General features: G+C 38.5%; 1 pseudogene; it reads left to right on the top strand.

The window, feature by feature from the left end:
* Positions 1-3,984: 3,984 nt before the first annotated feature.
* LOC101030908 (protein SET pseudogene) lies at positions 3,985-4,869 on the top strand (annotated as a pseudogene).
* Positions 4,870-20,234: the final 15,365 nt, after the last annotated feature.

Below are 20,234 nucleotides of genomic sequence, written 5' to 3'. Positions count from 1 at the left end.
AATGAATGCAACAACATAAACCAAATAGACAATAAAAAGTGTTGGTGAAAATGTGAAAAGTTGAAGCCCTCCTACACTACTGGTGTAGTGCAGCCATTTCAGAAAAGAGTTTGGAATTTTCTGAAAAGTTTAAACCTCAAGAACTGCCTTCCTACTCCTAGGAATAAACAGAGAAATGAAAAATTATCTCCACACAAAAACCTGTGCATCAATGTTCATAAAAGCTTACTTCTGATAGCCAAGAAGTTGAAACAATCCAAATGTCCTTCAACTGATGAATAAACAAAAATGGTATAGACATACAGTGCAATATTATTTGACAACAGAAATAAGTGACTTTGTGATATTACTATAACATGGATATATATGCTTAATAAATTGACTAAAAGCACTTCCTCATAAAAAAGCTCCTATTATTTTATAGAATGAAGAGGAGATTTCTTTATATAGACAAGATTAAATATTTCCGTGATGCTATACTTTATCCACAATGAGAACATTCTCCTAAGTGAAAGAAGCAAGTCACAAGATACCAGATGTTGTATGGTTTCATACTGGAGTACAGTGGCACCATCTTGGCTCATTGCAGTCTCCACCTCCTGGGTTCAAGCACCTCTGCTGCCTCAGCCTATGGAGTAGCTGGAACAACAGGTGCCCACCATCACACCTAGATAATTTTTCTAATTTTAGTAGAGACAGGATTTCACCATGTTGACCAGACTGGCCTTGAACTCCTCATCTCAGGTGATCCACCCACCCTCGCCTCCCAAAGTGCAGGGATTACAGGCATGAGCCACCATGCCTAGCCGGACATTTTGTTTTTGAGGAAAATCTCCAAAAATCAAGAGTGATGATGGCTATACAACCAGAAGTATACTAAAAAGCCATGAATTGTACACTTTCACAGGATGAGTTTTATTTTATGTGAATTACATCTCAATAAAGCTGTTAATAAAACAAAGCAAAAATCTGATTTTACATTTCTTTTCATTATTTTGCCTTTGCCCTTCCCTTTTATTTTTTCAAGAGTTTTTGTTCAAAGTCTGTGGAGTACTGGGGAAATCTCCAGTGACTACTCCTTAAGAATAGTGTATCATCCTTCAGTGAATTCATTCCCAAGAGTCAACAGTATTATTTGGCTTCTGAAATTTATCAAGGCAACTTGTCAATGTTGTTGCTTATCCTGCTTAATCACACAACTAAGGGTACTCTGTAATTTTCCACATTAGTTTAAAAAAGATCTGTGGTCAGTCAGAGAAAAATAATATCTGAGAGGAGATCTCAGCATGGACACTTGAGTTCTCTAAACCTCAATAAACACAGGCTATGCTGACCAAAAGCAGGATGTGGGTTCCATGGAGGACTTATATTGGTACTGTGTGATCTGGTGATGACCAGTTCTGTCCCATACAGGGTCTTCCAGTCAGAAGGCTCAAAGCGAACTTCTATCATAAGAGGATGTTTATTTAAATTATATTAATATAACTTTTAAGAACTAAGAAGACTGATCTTCATGAAGCTAAAAAACTGAGTAAAAACACTTTTAAAAAGCTTTTATTATTTTATATAATGAAGGGGAAGTTTCTTCATATAGACAAGGTAAATTCATACTTGATGCTACATTTTAGCTTGAATTTGTTAACTGGCCAGTCTATAGCCTACACTGTAATCATTAAATAATTATACAATACTTTCATTATGTTCACTATCTGCAAATAAATGTTCATGAATAACTGCTGTGTTAAACATTATTTAATTTAAAACCAAATCAAAACAACATATATTCTCAATTTTGTTACTTATCAGTGAGGAAGTTAGAACAAAAAAATTAGAAAATTAAAAAATTAAAATTACAGGTATAGGTTAGAAAAGGTGGTGTGATCATGCTATTTCCTCTTGCTCTGGCCCACCTCTAAAAGGGATAGAAAAGGAATAAAATAGACTAAAGAAAAGGAAAGATAAAAGGAAAACAGATAGAAGCAGATGAAGGATTTCAATATGTTTTGGAAAATGGCTCTTTGTGGACTCAATAAGCATGGAGGAAGATCTTAAGGTCTAAGAGTTTGTAGTGATGAAAGTAACTAACAGAAAGTGAGCTGATGTGCACCTCAGAATTTCTAAGGGACTCAAGAATTGGGATTATCAGTTCAAGTTAGGGCAGGGTGGAAGTATCACACTGAAAATCAGGAATGATTAGAAATATATTAACAATACCAGAGCCCAGGAGATCCCCTTTACCTAGCAAACTTAGCTTTCTCCACTTTCCCCTTGGCCAGGTGGACTGGGAGCTAGCCTCGAAATAACCTGGAAGGATACGCCTCAGGACTCAAGAACATTGCTCACCAATCAACAAACCTGTCTAGTGGCATAGAGTATTAAATCACACTTAATCATACTTTACTAAATTATTCTTAAATATAGATAGAAATCAGGGTAATAATCCAGTTTTTGATGCAAGTCCACAAGGTGGAGAAATAGAAAAAAATTACTTGAAAGAAACAGATCATGCTGAGAACAAAGGAAATACTAAAAATTAAGCAACCAATCAACCACCACTACCACCAAATAACTACACAAAAACTCCAGAAGAATAAAAGAAATATTTTTAAAGCAATATCCTCAGATGTGAAAAAAGGGGATAGTAAAGCATCCAAAAAAAGTAAAAATATAACCAGAAAATTAAAAACTAAATTATAAAAATGTGAAAACATCTTCAAAGGTAGGATAAAAGGATCAAAGATGAAAAAACAAGAAAAAATACAGATATTTAGATATATAAAATAAAAAAGTCTAACATTCTACCAATAAATGTTCTAGAAAAAGAGCGTGAAGAAAGTAGGGTAGATGAATAGATTAATTAAAACACAATTTTTTCATCCTGAAGAATATGAGCTTTGAAATTCAAGGTGCTCAACACAATAGATGGAAATAAAATGACCATATCTGGCAAACTGTTGGGAATGCCAGGCCCCCAGAAATAGTAAGACTTCAACTTCTTGACATAAACATAATTTTCGTCTCATAATTTTCTACCCAATCAAACCATTCATCAAGATTTTGAATATGGAATAAATCATTTCCAGATACATCTTCCATTGTTTATTTATCTGTGTTTTTGGCAAACTACCAGAATTAAGCTTCAGCAGAACCAAGAAATAAATGAAGAAAAGGGAAACATAGATCTTTGGGAAAATATGTACATTTTATGAAGTTAAGAAAAGAAAATGTCAGATGCTATCTAGATAGTAGGCTTAAAGAAGCACCAGTTTAGAATGAAGAAGGAAAACCAGGGTTATAGGAACAAAATTTCCAGAAAAAAAATGGGTCTGGGTGAAAAGAGAATTGCTAGTATACCAGCCGTTTGGACATTTGAATAAAAAAGTATTAGTTTTAAATGTATGGTGGCTTCAGAGGAGAAGTTGGAAAAGTTACTAATTCGCTTCCAAAAAACTACTCAAGTAACAGAAAAAGACAAAAATAAATTTCATCAAGGGCAATTGTACAAGGAAGGAAATGTAATCACTGTAATTACCTGATACCATAGTACATAGTAACGTGAACACTGATTTTTGATTTAACTCTTTTTTGTTTTAATTATATTGAATCGGGGAGAAGTGGTAGATATCAGAAAGTCAAAGTGGCCTTAGCCACTAAAGACACACTAAAGACACTGTGGCTTAAGCAGATTATCAGAGATAAATGTTAAGTGAAGCAGTTAAAAGAGGGAATGACTGCCTTTAAAAAGGAGAACTGGGAAAAAGTAGGGCAAATTTCTGCCTGTTTTCATCATAACTCATTAGTTATTTTATTATAACTTGCTAGCATATTATGATTCATTAATATTATTATAAAAGTCTATAAAAGATTATAAGGTAAAGTTTAACTTGCAAAATGATATAAAATTATGGTAAAGAGCTCCATGTTCTGCCTGCTTCCCCACGAACGAGAAGACTTGTGCTCTGGTTCTCGGACTTCCCCAGAAGCATGGCCCTCAAACGCCAGTCTCCACTCCTGCCTCGAAAGAAGAAACCAAGACCACCTCCTGCTCTGGGACTGGAGGAGATATTCGCCTCTGCAGGCTTGCTGAAGAAGGGAGAAAAAGAACAGCTAGAAGCAACTGAACACATTGATGAAGTATAAAATGAAACAGACAGACTTAATGAACAAGCCAGTGAGGCGATTTTGAAAGTAGAACAAACTCTGCCAACCATTTTTTCAGAAGAGGTCAGAATTGATCACCAAAATCCCAGATTTGGGGGCAGTAACATTTGTCAGCCATCCACAAGTGTCTGCACTGCTTGGGGAGGAGGACGAAGAGGCACTGCATTGTTTGACCAGAGTTGAAGTGACAGAATTTGAAGATATTAAATCAGGTTACAGAATAGATTTTTATTTGGATGAAAATCCTTACTTTGAAAATAAAGTTCTCTCCAAAGAATTTCATCTGAATGACAGTGATGATCCATCTTCAAAGTCCACTGAAATCAAATGGAAATCTGGAAAGGATCTGATGAAATGTTCAAGTCAAACTCAAGACTAAAGCCAGCAGGAAGAGGCAGCATGAGGAACCAGAGGGCTCCTTTAGCTGGTTGACTGACCACTGTGATGCAGGTGCTGATGAGTTAGGAGAGGTCATCAAAGATGATATTTGGCCAAGCCCATTACAGTACCACTTGGTTCTCCATATGGATGATGAAGAAGGAGAAGGAGAAGAAGATGATGATGATGATGAAGAGGAGGCAGGATTAGAAGACATTGATGAAGAAGGATGAGGATGAAGATGAAGAAGATGAAGATGATGATGAAGGGGAGGAAGGAGAGGAGGATGAAGGAGAAGATGACTAATAGAACACTGATGGATTCCAACCTTCTTTTTTTTTTTTTAATTTTCTCCAGTCCCTGGGAGTAAGTTGCAGTTTTTTTCCCCCTCTTGTGCTCAGTCACCCTGTTTTTGAGGTCTCTTTTCTCTACACCATGGTTCTCAACCTCTTTTGGGGGAAATATCTTGAGCAGAATACAATGGAAAAAGAGTCTCTACCCTTTTCTGTTTGAAATTCATTTTTATCCCTTGCTGCCTGAACATAAACTGTATGGAATCAACACCACTGAGCTCTGCGGGAAAAAAGAAAAACCTGCTCCCTTCGCTCTGCTGGAAGCTGGAGGGTGTAGGCCCCTGTGTAGCAGTGCATAGAATTCTAGCTTTTTTCCTCCTTTCTCTGTATATTGGGCTCAGAGAGTACACTGTGTCTCTATGTGAATATGGACAGTTATCATTTACCAGCATGTGTATGCCTACTTTCTCTGTTTTTTATTATTATTATTTTTTATTGCATTTTAGGTTTTGGGGTACATGTGAAGAACATGCAAGATTGTTGCATAGGTACACACATGGCAGTGTGGTTTGCTGCCTTCCTTCCCCTCACCTGTATCTGTCATTTCTCCCCATGCTATCTCTTCCCACCTCCCCACCCCCCCGTCCCTCCCCCATTTCCCCCAATGGACCCCAGTGTGTAGTGTACTTTCTCTGTTTAAAAAAAGGAAAAAAAAAACTTTTAAAAATGGGGTTATAGAAGGTCAGTAAAGGATGGGTTTGAGATGTGTGGGTGGGTTAAGTGGGCATTTTGACAACATGGCTTCTTCTGTGTCATGTTTAATTGTGATATTTGACAGACATCCTTGCAGGTTAAGATGACACTTCATTAAATTCTCTCCTAATGAAAAAAAATTATGGTAAAGAGAAAAATAACAAACTGAGTTGATTTTGTTTCAAGCTGATCATTTCCTTTTCCCTCGATACACGATGAGCAGTTGAATTTTATCAGAGCGTGTAAGAGCCAGAGAAAAAAGACCTGTATCAACCAAAGGATGGCCATGATGAAATGAATCTTTTCAAGACATAGACCTGTCACTTGCATGCTCTAAGAAGTGGGCAGCAAAAATATTTTCTAAACTCAGTAATGATAGAGAGGACCATAACATAAACTGATATGTATCTGAACTACTATAACATAATGTAACCAGAAGTATTACTTGCCAGTCAATTAGTTATCAACCAGTTGCATTGCAGTTGAAGAATGTAGATAAGGAAATAGATGGAAGGCTCTTCCACTTACCATTACGATCCTTTCCTTTATATTCCAGAAGAACAGGGGTTTATTAAAAGGAAAGCAAATGTCCAGAAGCAAAAAAAAAAAAAAGACGAACAAACAAACAAAACCCCAAAACACCAAAAAGTAAAGAAGCACAGCTTTATACAGTAGCTTCTTAATTAGAATAGTCATCTTGATTGTGCCATCATTGGAAGCAGCCGCATATACTGTAGTTAAGGGGCAAATGGTGAGTGATTTGGGGTCCAATCAAAATGATGGGATTAACCTACATGGATGCTTTCAAAGATTCTGGAAGAGAAAAATTGTAGAAACATGAATGATTCAGAGGGTTAGAGTCCTCAAGTCTATAAAAGTCCTCAAGTCTAAAAATGAAGGATTCAAGTGCAATCAGGAAAATACATCATTAAAAAAATTTCGATTGAAGGATTTGTCAATCTTGTGCAAAGGGAATTTAGTAATCAACTCAATTTGCCAAATGTTTATGACTGCTTCCCATGTTTAGAGAAATACAAAGTTGCAAAAGGCATATTTCACATAAGGAATTTAGGGAAGAAAAATAAGTCTGATTTTATTGTTATTATTACTATTTGAGATGGAGTCTTGCTCTGTTGCCCAGACTGAAGTACAGTGGCATGATCTCAGCTCACTGCAGTCTCTGCCTCCCAGGTTCAAGTGATTCTTCTGCCTCAACCTCCTGAGTAGTTGGGACTATAAGTGTGTTCCATCATTCCCAGCTTAATTTTTGTATTTTTAGTAGAGACCGGGTTTCACCACATTGGCCAGGCTAATCTTGAACTCCTGACCTCAAGTGATCCACCTGCCTCAGCCTCTCGAAGTGCTGGGATTACAGGCGTGAGCCACCATGCCTGGCCAAGTCTGATTAATTATTGGTAGGAAGAATATTATAAGACCCAATTTATTATTATTTTAAACAGTCAGTGAATCAGCTTAAGTAGATACTCAGTAAACACTTATTGAGTACTTATTTATTTACTGCACTTGAAATCAGTACTTGAAAGATAAAGATGAGAAAGAAACTGAGTAGACTTGGAGGGAAATGAATAAACATTTATTGGACATTTATTATGATTCAGGTATCTGCTAGATACATTACATAAATATTTCATTTAAACCTCACATCAATCCTGTATGATTGTTGCTATTTCTCGGATTTTCCAGAGGGGAAAACTGAAGCGTAAAGAGTTAGATATTTTGCCACAGGTCATACAGCAAGTAAGTGGTGGAGTTAGGACTGGATCCTAAGCTGTTTGATCCCATTTCTACTCTCCAAGGCCAGTCCTCACAGTGGCTAAAGCCAACTATGATTTAGAAAAGCGAGGGTACAGGGCACTGTAATTAGTCTTTTAAATATAAAGTTAAATGGATTTGCTTAGAGAAACATTCATTATTCTTAGCTTATGCTCTTCCTGTGTGCATGTGTGTGTTACATTGTCCAGGTAAGGATATTTTGGTAATAGAAGATAGTGATTTCTAAATGCTTCTCTCTATTTATAGATCAATCTGTAGAACTATATGAATAGATCTATAGATGTATAATTTTGAATGCTTACCCTTACATATTTATAAATCCATAGGTGAATAGATGTATAGGTCCATCTATGGATATGTTTCTACACACAGATATGCTTTTACATGTATAATAATGCTCTTATATGTATTTTCTCATATATATATTTATTTTATATGTCATACATAATGCTCAGATATAGATTATGTATATATATATAAATGTAAAATTTTATTTTTTTAAATTGAGGATTGGGCTAAGTAATATTATATAGGCAAATCCCCATTTAAAAAATTGTACTTGATATGGAATCTGCAAATATAAGAATTATTCAAACATAATAAAATGATTACCCAGTCATCTTCAGGTATTTTCGATAGTTATTCCTCAAAAGAGAAACGGTTTGTAATCACTAGTGTTTCATGATTGCAACATACAGTGAAGGGCAAAATTTTTTTTAGATAAGATTTCAGTATTTTTGATAAAAACCCATAAGAAAATGACTTTAGTATACAATCACATGATTAGGTATACTGTCATTATTTGGGATATTTTAAAACAAAACCTTCACATTTGCCAACATTTTCTGAAGATAAATTTAATGAATAACAGTAGTTTCTAATGACAGAATTGTTTATTTTTCTTGAAACAGTCTGTCTCACCAAATTGTGAAAGGAACTTACATTTCGTGGAGAAGAGAAAAATTTTGTTTTCCGTTTCCCATGAACCAAAATGCCACTGTTAGTCAGGACCTAGGCAATGAAGCTTAGTGTTTTGAGAATTTTTGGGAGTGTGGCTGGAGGGTCAAGCACCAAACCCAAAGCACCTTTGCCATTTACTACCATAAGATTTAGTAAAGTCAGACTGGGTTTGGTATGGTTTGAATGTGTCCCCTCGGAAATTCAGATGTTGCCAATGTGATGATATTAAGAGGTGGGGCTTTAAGACATGATGACGTCCTGAGGGCTTCTTCCTCATAAATGAGATTCAGTTCTTTAGAAAGAGGCTTCACCAGTGACTCACGTCTGCAATCCCAGCACTTTGGGAGGTTGAGGAGGGCAAATCACCTGAGGTTGAGAGTTTGAGACCAGCCTGACCAACATGGAGAAACCCAATCTGTACTGAAAATACAAAATTAGTGGGGCGTGGTGGTACATGCCCATAATCCCAGCTACTGGAGCTGCTGAGGCCGGAGAATCGCTTGAATCTGGGAGGCGGAGGTTGTGGTGAGCCCAGATTGTGCCATTGCACTCTAGCTTGGACAGTAAGAGCAAAACTCCGTCTCAAAAAAAAAAAAAAAAAAAGAGGCTTCATCCAGCAGTTGACCCTTTTATCTGCCTGCTTTCTGCCATGTGAGGACAGAGAGTTCTCTCTCCAGAGAATGTAATCCTCGTTCCTCACCAGATAATAAAACCTACAGGTGCCTTGATCTTGGACTTTCCAGCCTCCAGGCTGTGGGAAAATAAATTTATTTTGTGTATAAATTACGCAGGCTCAGGTATTTTGCTATAGCAGCACAAACATACTAAAACAGTGTCTCTGAGACTTAGTTTCCTTGCGTGTAAAATATGGATGTTAACCATGGCCCACTTGAGATAAAGCATGTTAAAACCTTTTCAAACTAGAGTTCTACATGAAGATGACACGTGAAAAGGACTGGCACAACATTTTTAGCTAAGAATGTATGTTTAGTTGATTAGCTATCTTCAGTTGATTAGTTGAGAGGGGAGCAGAATAATAGTTATATTTAGTTGATTAATTGAGAGGAAGCAGAATATTGACTCAAGAAGTGTGTATTTTGGTACAAACACTAGGAGTGAGAACCAGGTTTATCTCAAAAGCCTTTGAGGGTTGCCCTCCTCAGGCTCTCCCACTTTTTTCAAGGACCTCACTTCCAGCTACCAGCTCTCTCCCTTGCTCATTCTGCTCCAGCAGCCTTTTTGCTGATTCTTGAAAATGTTGTGTATGCTGTGGTCTCAGGGCCTTTGCATTCGCTCTGTCCTACTGCTGGTAATACCCTTTCTTAGCCATTCACAAGGCTTGACCCCTGACCTCCCTCACGTCATTATCCATGTGACATTGCTGGTGACCATCTAAAATCACAAACTCCCCATCCCTTTCTACTTTATTTTCCTTTATACCACTCATTATGTCACTTTGGTTTTTTATTTTTGTTTGATAATTGTCTGCATTCCTTCCTCTAGAGTGTGTGCTCCAAAGCACAGGGAGTTCTGCCTGTTACATTTACTGTTGTGTCCCTAGATCAGTGTCTGTCACATATAAGGGACTCCATTTATGTATTTGTTGAATGAGTGCTGGTGAACGTTCCCTTTTCTTACCACAGAAGAAGCAGCAAAATATCCAGCCAAAGTTTCTGTTTGCCATCTATTCAATTTAATACTAAGAGATTTGTGCTTGACGGTCTTTGAAGAAATTGAAGAGAAGGTTATAGAATGTTGTATGGGGTCTATTTAAAAAGCCACCGCAAAAGGGTTGCAATTAAAAATAAAATTTGACAAGTGATTAGTCTACATTTCTTTTTTTAGTCTATATTAGTTATCTTTTTTAATTTTGAGAGACATTACAGATTGGTTAAGATATTTCATCTCTGATTTAGCAAATACATCCGATGGTAATTCCTGTATAAATGTTACTCTTTTCTACTCCTCAAGATATATTGCTGGAAAATTTTGATGAATTTTGAGTCACACAAACCAAATTTTATAGTTTAGGATACACATAAAAGACTGAATCTAGGGGTAGCACTAAGTTTTTCTAACTATAAATGTACCCATTAACATTTATTTAATATTTTATTTTTTCTTGTGGTTAAAATCTCTTATATATAACTTCTTTTACCACTTAACACATCATGATAGTTAATAGGTACTAGGCAAAAATATTGACATCTCTTTATGTGGGAATTAACAAATATTACATTGATGACGTTAATGTCGTTTTGCAAGTATTCAATGGGCTGTACAACGTCACACTTAATAGTGCAATACTGTGACACAACAACAACAACAACAAAATACCGAGTGATAATAAGGACACTTATTTTGTCTCATATCTACATACCCAAAGGGTGAGAGCTTTCAGGTTTGGGTGAGTGATGCCATTAGAACCAAGATTTCTTCATTCTTCTGTTCTATCATTCTCAACACAAAATGCTTTTCTCTTTAATCTAGCCCAAATATACTGCCACCTCCCTCTAACTAGTGTAAGAAATATCTTCTGTCCCATGTAGTTTACTTCTGATTAGAGTTGTACGTGGAAAGGCAGCCCTTCCAGGTACAGAAAGCTGAAGATTCCTAGAGCAGAAGTCATAGGAAGCAGCTGACATTTCACAGAGTATGGCGAGTATGGGGAGTAGTGTTGATCTGCCAGTGCCGATAGGGGCCCTACTACTCATTAGCCATACTAGCTTGAGTAATTACTTAATTTCTCTGTGTAAATGAAGGTAGATAACAGTGCCTTCCTTAAATACATTAAAAATATTTAAAACTATGCCTGGTATATGATAATTGATCAATAATCATGACTTTTCATGATTATCTCCCCAGTTATACTAGATCTCCCAAGTTCAATATCAAATTAGCTGTTGTCTGGATAATATAAACAATAGTTCAGGCCCAAATTCTTGCTTCTTTAATAATCTGGAGCTTTTAGGAATCAGACATTTTGTTTGTTTAGTTTATCTGACTAATACAATGTACCTTGTTATTGAGTTAGTGATGAGGTTAAAGTTATGGTATAAAGATGCATAGGTATCTGGGAGATAAATGGATTGAGGTTACACCTGCAAGTGATACCTAAAGAAACCATCGGGTAGTCAAGCACTGATCAAACCTATTAGCAAGCTATGGCATGTGTGGATCCTATGGACAGACTGTAGTACGGGGAAGCTTTATCATTTGATATTTCACATGATAACCTGATTAAATTTCTCGCATGTCCACAAACATATATGTATATATTTTAATATTCATGTACATATAGATACAAGGGCAGAAAGAGAGAGCACTCCTAAGACAGAAGGTATCATCCTTGTAGATCTTATCAATCAAAGATCTAGAGAAAACAATGGACTAAAATATTTGCACAAATACCTACAGAGGGATGAATGATTTTGGAGCAACCCTGCTCAAATCAGCATGTTCTTGTTCTTCTTTTTTTTTTCTTTTTAAAGTCCTGCACTTGCTGTTCTTGTCCTGTAGGTACAGAAGTGGAGTTGATTTTACAAATGGCTGTTGCCCTGATGTTTTTAAAGAGCTTCAGGAAAATAAGTGAATTCCTACCGAAGTGGACACTCAAACTTTCTTGAGAAAAAAAACCCTCTTGCCTTCCTCTCTGATATGGCAACTTTTCAAGCACTTTTCCTTCCTTATGAAAAGAAAGGATTGTGTTATTATTAGTAGAATTATCAAGCTGTCTGCATTCCTATTCTATAAGAAAAGAGAATAGGATATCAATCATGTAAGTACCACATTGGTTTTAATTTTTAAAAATATTCTTTCTTTTTTTAACATTGTGATGAGATCCTGATATATACAACCCTAAAACTATTCACATGCTGCTGTTGGGAAGTCCCCCGAAACCTAGGGCAGTGTGAAAATGAGAAGAAGATAGTATTTTTTAAAGCAGGTGGTTGAGTGTTTTAACCACCTTTGTTCTATGATCCTGGATAAAATACCCCTTCCCCCCATCCCATATCTGCAAAATTCTAAGAAAACAGTTTTGAGTCCATTCTCCTAGTACAGCAGCTACTCAGGCCCTCTTCATTCTTATAAGATGGATATTGACAACCTAGCAAGTCATAAAAGTGTGTTTAGTTTCACTCTGGAATAAAAAACGGGGAAAGTCAGTTGCACTTTGTGTGTGTGTGTGTGTGTGTGTGTGTGTGTGTGTGGTATGTGTGGGCATGCATATGCACAGAGGGTCATAGTGCAACCTTAGGTGTGTGTGGGAGTGTTTGTACATGTGTGTATGTATGTATAGAGACTGGATACAAATTTGCCATGGCTTTTGTTAATCAGCAAATAAGCTTTGCCCATTTGGACATACTATCAGAATTCTGAATTTCTGGTTAAAAATCTCTTTGCTTGAACATGTCTGTTGGAAATCACTGCCGTTACTGTTGCCAGGGGTCATTAAATGTACAGGAGAGGAGGCAAGGCAGAGATGCTCTTCCTTGTCTTAAATGAGCAAGGGTTAGTGCAGAATACTGGCGGATGAGCAAGTTATATACAATCCCAGGGATGCCGGTCCCTCTCCTGGGGACTGCGAAATTCCATGCCACTGTGAAGTGGCTTAGAAATGAGCCGACAAAGAAGTCCATTGACTTTAACGTGAATATGCTTGAATCACACAGAAGACAAGAATAAATCACCTTACAACTGTGTCTAGTGTAATTTTCCTGTTTCCTTCCAGTTCCCCCACCCCCACCCCTTTTGTTCTTTGTGGATGTTTTTGTTATCAGCAGCATCATAGAGAAGCTGCCTTTTTGGGATTTTTCTATGGGTGACTAGGGTGTGAGCTAGGTGCTGCTGCAGTATGAATCTTTTAAAAGCTGCCTAAGAAATATTTAAGACCCTGGTCTAGGAGGAACGGCTCTCCCAGGCATAATTTTTGGTGCTGGTTGCAGCAGGGAGCGTATGCTGGGAGGAAAGTATTATTTTTCTAAATGGAAGGTGTCAGATGGTCACGCAATGTGACTGCATGTTCGAGATCACTGCCTCCCATCTGCAATTTGTGACGTGTGAAAGATTCTGCCCAAATGTGCTCACCAACTGGAAATCCTCGGCACTTTTTTTCCTTATCAGGAGAGACCAAGATAACCAATGGTTTACAGATCAGGGATCCTATCAAATTAATATCACTGTAGGATAAAATCTGTTTTAAATACAACTCCTAAACTCCAGCAAAGTTAACTAGTACAAACAAGTTCATTCATCTGATTAAGAACCACTGCTCAGGAAACAACAACAAAATGAAATCTGCTTATCACTGTCTCCCTTCAAAATAGTCTTATGTTTGCAGCTTTTGCAAACAGGCTGGATCCCAAAGACGATATATTTTTCCATGCTAATTAATATAGAACAAATGATAGCATCCACCAGGACTGAAGCAAAGCATTTTCAAATCATTGTTAGCTTTTCCTCGTCTTATACTCCTCTGAGTCCTTTTCCAATTAAATACAGCAAAACCCAGAAAGAGCAGACTATTTAGCCATTGCCTAAGTAAGGGTTCCATGTTTTGAGCTGAGTTCGAACCTTTGAGCTCTGTTTATTCTTGGCTAGATATAATTCCCAGTTTCTCAGATAAAAGGGTCGTAAAAAGGCTCATAAGATGCTTCAGACATCAAACAGCTCATACAAAACAATATCTTGATGAGTTAAGTGCAAATGAATCAGAAACATAATGGGCTAAAATTTCCTTGTTGTGCACAGGGATTGACATTTCAAGGAGAGAAGTACTTGGCCCTGCAAAGCACACCTTGAGTTTCATCACAGTCGACCCTTGGAAAGGGAGTGTCTAGATTTGGCCTGAGAGGTGGGCTTCATTTGCTTTATTCTAACCTGACAGAGTGCAAACAAGGGAGAGTCTTGCTTCAGGTCTTAGTTTCTCATCTGTATAAAATTAGGAAGGAGGAAGGGCTGGAAGAAGGAAATCCGCAGGCAAGTGCAAAAGCTGTATTCATTCCCAAATCATTTTATATTGTATATTTTGCATCACAAAGCTCTTCACAATCAGTGACAAAATATAGAGGGATTACAAATTCAAGAGATGGATCACCATCACTGTTTTGTGAAGCGGCATGCTGCTGTTGGCTGCTGAGGGTACGTAGGAAATTACAAAGGGCTGAAATCCTCTGTGCTAAGACAGTGATCTGGAGTACAAAGGCATGGGCACAACACCTCCTTCCAAAGGAAGTGCCTGAAACTGCCCTTGAGGGGCAAAGAACAACATGATCTCATTGCTTTTCACACATACCATTGCCATATACTGAGGCCTGGCTGGTTCGCTTTAGGGGTGACCCAGGTAGGCCAACTAAAAAGAATAGTGATGTGAAAAAGAATATGGTAAGAGACTGGATTTTGTTGAAGGAAGAGAACATACAGCTGAGAGGAGGCTGTTCCAGAAGAATTTATCAGGGAATAAAGAATGAACAGAGTAAAATCGGCCTTTTACTCAATAATAGCCCTTTGCATTGATTCTTTGGGTTCCTTTATCAGTAAAGCCCTTCTCTCCTCTTGGCAACCCCAAATCCTGTCTAAACTTTAGAACTCAGCCAATCCATCCTTCTCTGTAAATGTTCCTGGTTAAGAGCCTGAAATTAGTTGTACTCTTCTTTCTCTGAATTCACTCACCAAATATTGTTTCTGCAACCATTCTGACAATTAACGGAAAGTCAATGACTTTTTAGTGGGCTTACACATTTCATAATTTTTTTTTCGTTTTCTATTGAAATTAGAGGTTTCTGGAGGCAAGAGCTTAGTCTTAATTTTCTCTTACATTTTTACTTAAGTAGGGCAAAGATGCCAACTTTGTGCCCTAGGTCACTGCAGTGTACTTTTAGGTGGGTATCCCTGTGCCTTCTTTAGAGGCCAGGAAATAGATTCTGGGAGGCCATGTCTCATGTACATGTCACAGCATAAGTTGTGGAGCCAAGTTTGGAACTCTGACTGAGTTTTTTTCTTCCTTTTTTCTTAGGTGATAAACATGGTAAATAGAAACCAAGTAATTGGTTTCCGTGTTTATAAAAACATCAGGGAAATGTCTCATGAATGTGTTCATTCTTTTGTTTTAGAGAGAGAGAATCCCTTAACATCTCTGTTCTCTAGAAGGCCTGTATTTGCTTACTCCAGGAGGAGAGAAGGCATAGTCGGGTTTTGATGTGAATTGCTGGCCAAGGTACTTCGGAATCTTGTGGTGGTTTGGAGTTTGCTCTTAGATGAGTGATGTAGCAGTCAGTATTTCTAAATGCTGTCAAAACAGAAATCAGCCTGCTCCTGGCTGAAGCTTACTCACCAGCAGTTGTACCACTCAGGATTTGTTCTCGAGGTTATGAGTGACTCTTCACTCTGGCTGCATATTGGAGACATTTAAGGGGGCAAAAAAAAAAAAGCCTGGACCAGATTCTCAGGGATCCTGATATCCAACTGGTTTGTAGCAGGGCACAGGCATCTGTTTTTTGTTTTGATTTTCATTTTATAAGCTCTCTCCTTGCTTCTAACGGCACTCAAGGTTGAGGAACCCCGAGAGACCATGCTGGAGACCCAACAGGTGCAACAAGGGAGCCACTGGAGGAGAATTTAGTGCTGGTGAAAAGAACCCTCTGACAGCCCCTTCTCTTAAACAAAGCAGTCACTGTGACACACACTTTCCCACTCCGCCCAGTAATCTGTGTTAATCCTGGTCTAGAGCAAGCACTTCTAAATAGTAAGAGTTTAAAAACTGCTTTTCCTCTTTCATACTGTGATGCTTTGGGGGCTGCTGTTGCTGGTAGTGTGATGTATAGCTGTGCATATAATGAAGACAGTGGGGTAGCCTACTAGATGTGAGTCCAAGCCATGGTCTGAATCTGACTGCAGATTTTCCAGAGCCCCGTGAAACAATGTGAGTGACTGTGTCTTCTCACCTACTGTCCTGGAGCCATTGCCCTCTCAGGTACCTGCCACATCCCTTCGCCTCCTAGGCCCAAAGACTTCCAACCCACATTCCTAAACGCTGTGAAACTCAACATAGAGGATGTGCTGATATGGCGAACATGCAGAGCCCATGTCTATAAGCTTACCCCCCATGATGTACGGAAGCAGTCTCAGCTTTGCCTGTGTCAGATCTGTGACAACCCCACACCACCAAGAGGAATGCCCAGCAGGACTTCGATCACTTCTACCTTCCTGCTCATGGGAATGGCCAGATGTTTTACTTGTCCCTTTCTTCTCATTTTCTGATGGTTTTTGATGGGTCCTATAAGGGGCACAGTGTTGAAGAGAGGGGAGAAGGCAGGAAGAGAAAAGAGCTTCTCAGCCCCTCACTGGCATTCACCTCCTCAGCTGATGCACATTCATCTTCTGGACACTTACTTATTTTGTCCCTTCTTTCTGTCTCCTTGGAGATGCCAGTTCCTTTCTTCATAGGCATGCTGGTGGTAGCATTTGTTGTGTGTGATCTAGAATCAGTGCTTTCTTCAAGATTAGAGAAAGGATGAGTAGTTAAAAGGAAGAGTTAAAACTGTGGAGCAGAGAAGAGGGAAGGAAACAGGAGACAAAGAGCGGGGGCTAGTAGGATGTACTAGCCACATTTTCAGTCTCTCTGGAATTTTCAAAGCTTTACTGGAACTTAAAATATTGGTATTTTCTACTCAGGAGGCTGATGTGGAAGAATTGCTTGAGCCTAGGAGTTCAAGGTTGCAGTGAACTCTGATGGCACCACTGCACTCCAGCTTTGGCACCAGAGTGAGACCCTATCTCCAAAAAGCAAAACAGAAAAGAAAAAAGAAAAAAAAAATATATATATATATATATATATAAATTTGTATACACACACACACACACACACACATACACTCACACTGACACACACATACTATTCTGTCTTTAGACCTTACCTCTTCTCATTTTAGATTCCCTCTCTGAGAGAATTCATGTACTCATCTACTTGATTGCTTCAATTATTTTGTTTTCTCCCTCTCAGGATATTCAAATGTGTGTATTTTTTTTGATTTATAATTCCTTTCCTGAGCTATAGAGCAGTGTGTTCATTCACCTGTTAACGGTACAGCCCTGCTTGGATTTCTCAAGGCATCTCAAAATTAGTGTGTCAAAAATTCACCTCATAATTCTCCCCTCCCCACAGCCTGCTTCTCCCCTTCCCATTCTTTCTCAGATAATAATGCCAGCCCTACCAGTTGATCAAGTTAGAAAGCACAGGGTTTTCTTAGCCTTCCCCATCTGTGACCTCGTGTCTACAACAAGCCAATCATTAAATCCCAATTCCACTCCCTGAATAACTCTGAAATTCACCTGCATATCTTTTTTTGGTTGTATATTTCAAAGGCCTTGTGGTAGACTGACTAGTGTCCTTCCACAAATGTGTTCACATCCTAGTCCCCAGAATCTGTGAATATTTTACCTTCCATGGCAAGAAAGACTGCAGATATGATTAAGGATCCTGAGATGGAGAGATTATTCTGGATCATCTCAAAGGACTCAATGGAATCACAAGGGTCTTTATAAGAGAAAGTGAGCAGAGTCAGAGAGAGAAGGAGAGGCAGCAACAGAAACACAGGCAGGAATGGTGAGAGGCTATGACCCATAGAATGCAGGAAGCCCCTAGAAGCTACACAGGCAAAGAAATGGATTTTCCCACTTGAACTTCCAGAAGAACTCAGTCCTGTGGACCCATTTTAGACTTCTGACCTCCAGAACTATAAGAAAATAAATTTATATTGTTTTAAGCTCCTAGTTATGTGAATATTTGTTACAGCAGCGTCAGAAAACTAACACAGGCCTTAACCGTTGCCCTTCTCTCCAGTTATACAAACTTCTAGTCCCTTCCTGGCACAGCAGTCAGAGGCAGGGTTCTAGAACACAAATCTGCTCATGGCTATTCTAAATGTCGAGATGCCTTGTGCTAGAATAATTTTATTTTCCTTATTTTTACCTCTTCCTCTTCCACTTCTGGGACATGACATGTACCAATATACAACAGCATTGGGTGTTTTCCTTAACCCTAAACATCTTAAGACATAACACAACCAACCCTTTAGGGCTAACCTTACACCAATAACAAAATAGCATTCCTATTAATGCCATTGCAAATTGAGAAATGGAACAGAGGAATTTTTAGTGCAATGTCTAAGGAGATGCTAGGCGGTCACTTAGCTTCCTACTTTATTTGAGGACACACATTTGAGGGTAGCTTTCCTTTCTTCTACTCTCACTTACGAAGTAGAAGTGAACACTGGAGGAAACTAAGAGGTTCAGGAAACATGAGAGTTGGTGTCTAAGTAGGTGTAGGACCGGGAGATAAGTAACCTGGAAAATAATCTCTATAGAGTTGAGAGGAATACAGGTAATCATTTTTCTGATTACCTGTATTCAATTGATAATAATAAAATTCCAGCACTTTGGGAGGCCGAGGTGGGTAGATCACCTGAGGTCAGGAGTTCGAGACCAGCCTGACCAACATGGAGAAACCTCATCTCTACTAAAAATACAAAATAAGCTGGGTTTGGTGGCAGGCACCTGTAATCCCAGCTACTTGGGAGGCTGAGGCAGGAGAATCGCTTGAACCTGAGAGATGGAGGTTACGGTGAGCCAAGTTCACACCATTGCTCACCCACGAGCCTAAGTGGGTGTATTGCTTGAGCCCAGGCCTTCAAGATCAGCCTGGGCAACATGGTGAGATCCCATCTCTGCAAAAAAAAAAAAAAATTTATTGATTCTTCCCAACCATTAGCACGGAACGTTTTTCCATCTGTTTGTGTCCTCTCTTATTTCCTTGAGCATTGGTTTTTAGTTCTCCTTGAAGAGGTCCTTTACATCCTTTGTTAATTTTATTCAAAGGCATTTTATTCTCTTTGTAGCAATTGTGAACGGGAGTTCACTCTTGATTTGGCTCTATTTTAGTTTGTTGTTGGTGTATAGGAATGCTTGTGATTTCTGCACATTGATTTTGTATCCTGAGATTTTTCTAAAGTTGCTTATCAGTTTAAGGAGATTTGGGGCTGAGACGATGGGGTCTTCTAAATATGCAATCATGTAGTCTGCAAATTTAGACAATGTGACTTCCTCCTTTCCAAATTAAATATCTTTATTTCTTTTTCTTGCCGGATTACTCTGGCTAGAACTTCCAATACTATATTGAATATGAATGGTGAGAGAGGGCATCCTTGCCTAGTACCAGATTTCAAAGGGAATGCTTCCAGTTTTTGCCCATTCAGTATGATACTGGCTGTGGGTTTGTCATAAATAGCTTGTATTATTATTATTATTATTATTATTATTATTATTATTTTGAGACAGAGTTTCACTCTTGTTACCCAGGCTGGAGTGCAATGGCGCGATCTCGGCTCACCGCAACCTCTGCCTCCTGGGTTCAGGCAATTCTTCTGCCTCAGCCTCCTGAGTAGCTGGGATTACAGGCACGTGCCACCATACCCAGCTAATTTTTTGTATTTTTAGTAGAGACGGGGTTTCACCATGTTGACCAGGATGGTCTTGATCTCTTGACCTTGTGATCCACCCGCCTTGGCCTCCCAAAGTTCTGGGATTACAGGCTTGAGCCACCGCGCCTGGCCAGCTTGTATTATTTTGTGATACGTTCCATTGATACCTAGTTTCTTGAGATTTTTTTTAAGCATAAAGGGCTGTTGAATTTTGTCAAAGACCTTCTCTGCATCTATTGAGGTAACCATGTGGTTTTTGTCTTTGGTTCTATTTATGTGGTAGATTACATTTATAGACTTGCATATGTTGAACCAGCCTTGCATCCCTGGGATGAGGCCTGCTTGATCTTGATAGATAAGATTTTTGATGTGTTGCAATCAGTTTGCCAGTATTTTATTGAAGATTTTTGTGTCTATG

The sequence above is a fragment of the Saimiri boliviensis genome, chromosome 13 (genome assembly GCF_048565385.1).
Source record: "Saimiri boliviensis isolate mSaiBol1 chromosome 13, mSaiBol1.pri, whole genome shotgun sequence".
Taxonomy (NCBI): domain Eukaryota; kingdom Metazoa; phylum Chordata; class Mammalia; order Primates; family Cebidae; genus Saimiri; species Saimiri boliviensis.
Note: the sequence above shows the minus strand (reverse complement) of the source record. Positions and strands in the feature narration are given on the sequence as shown.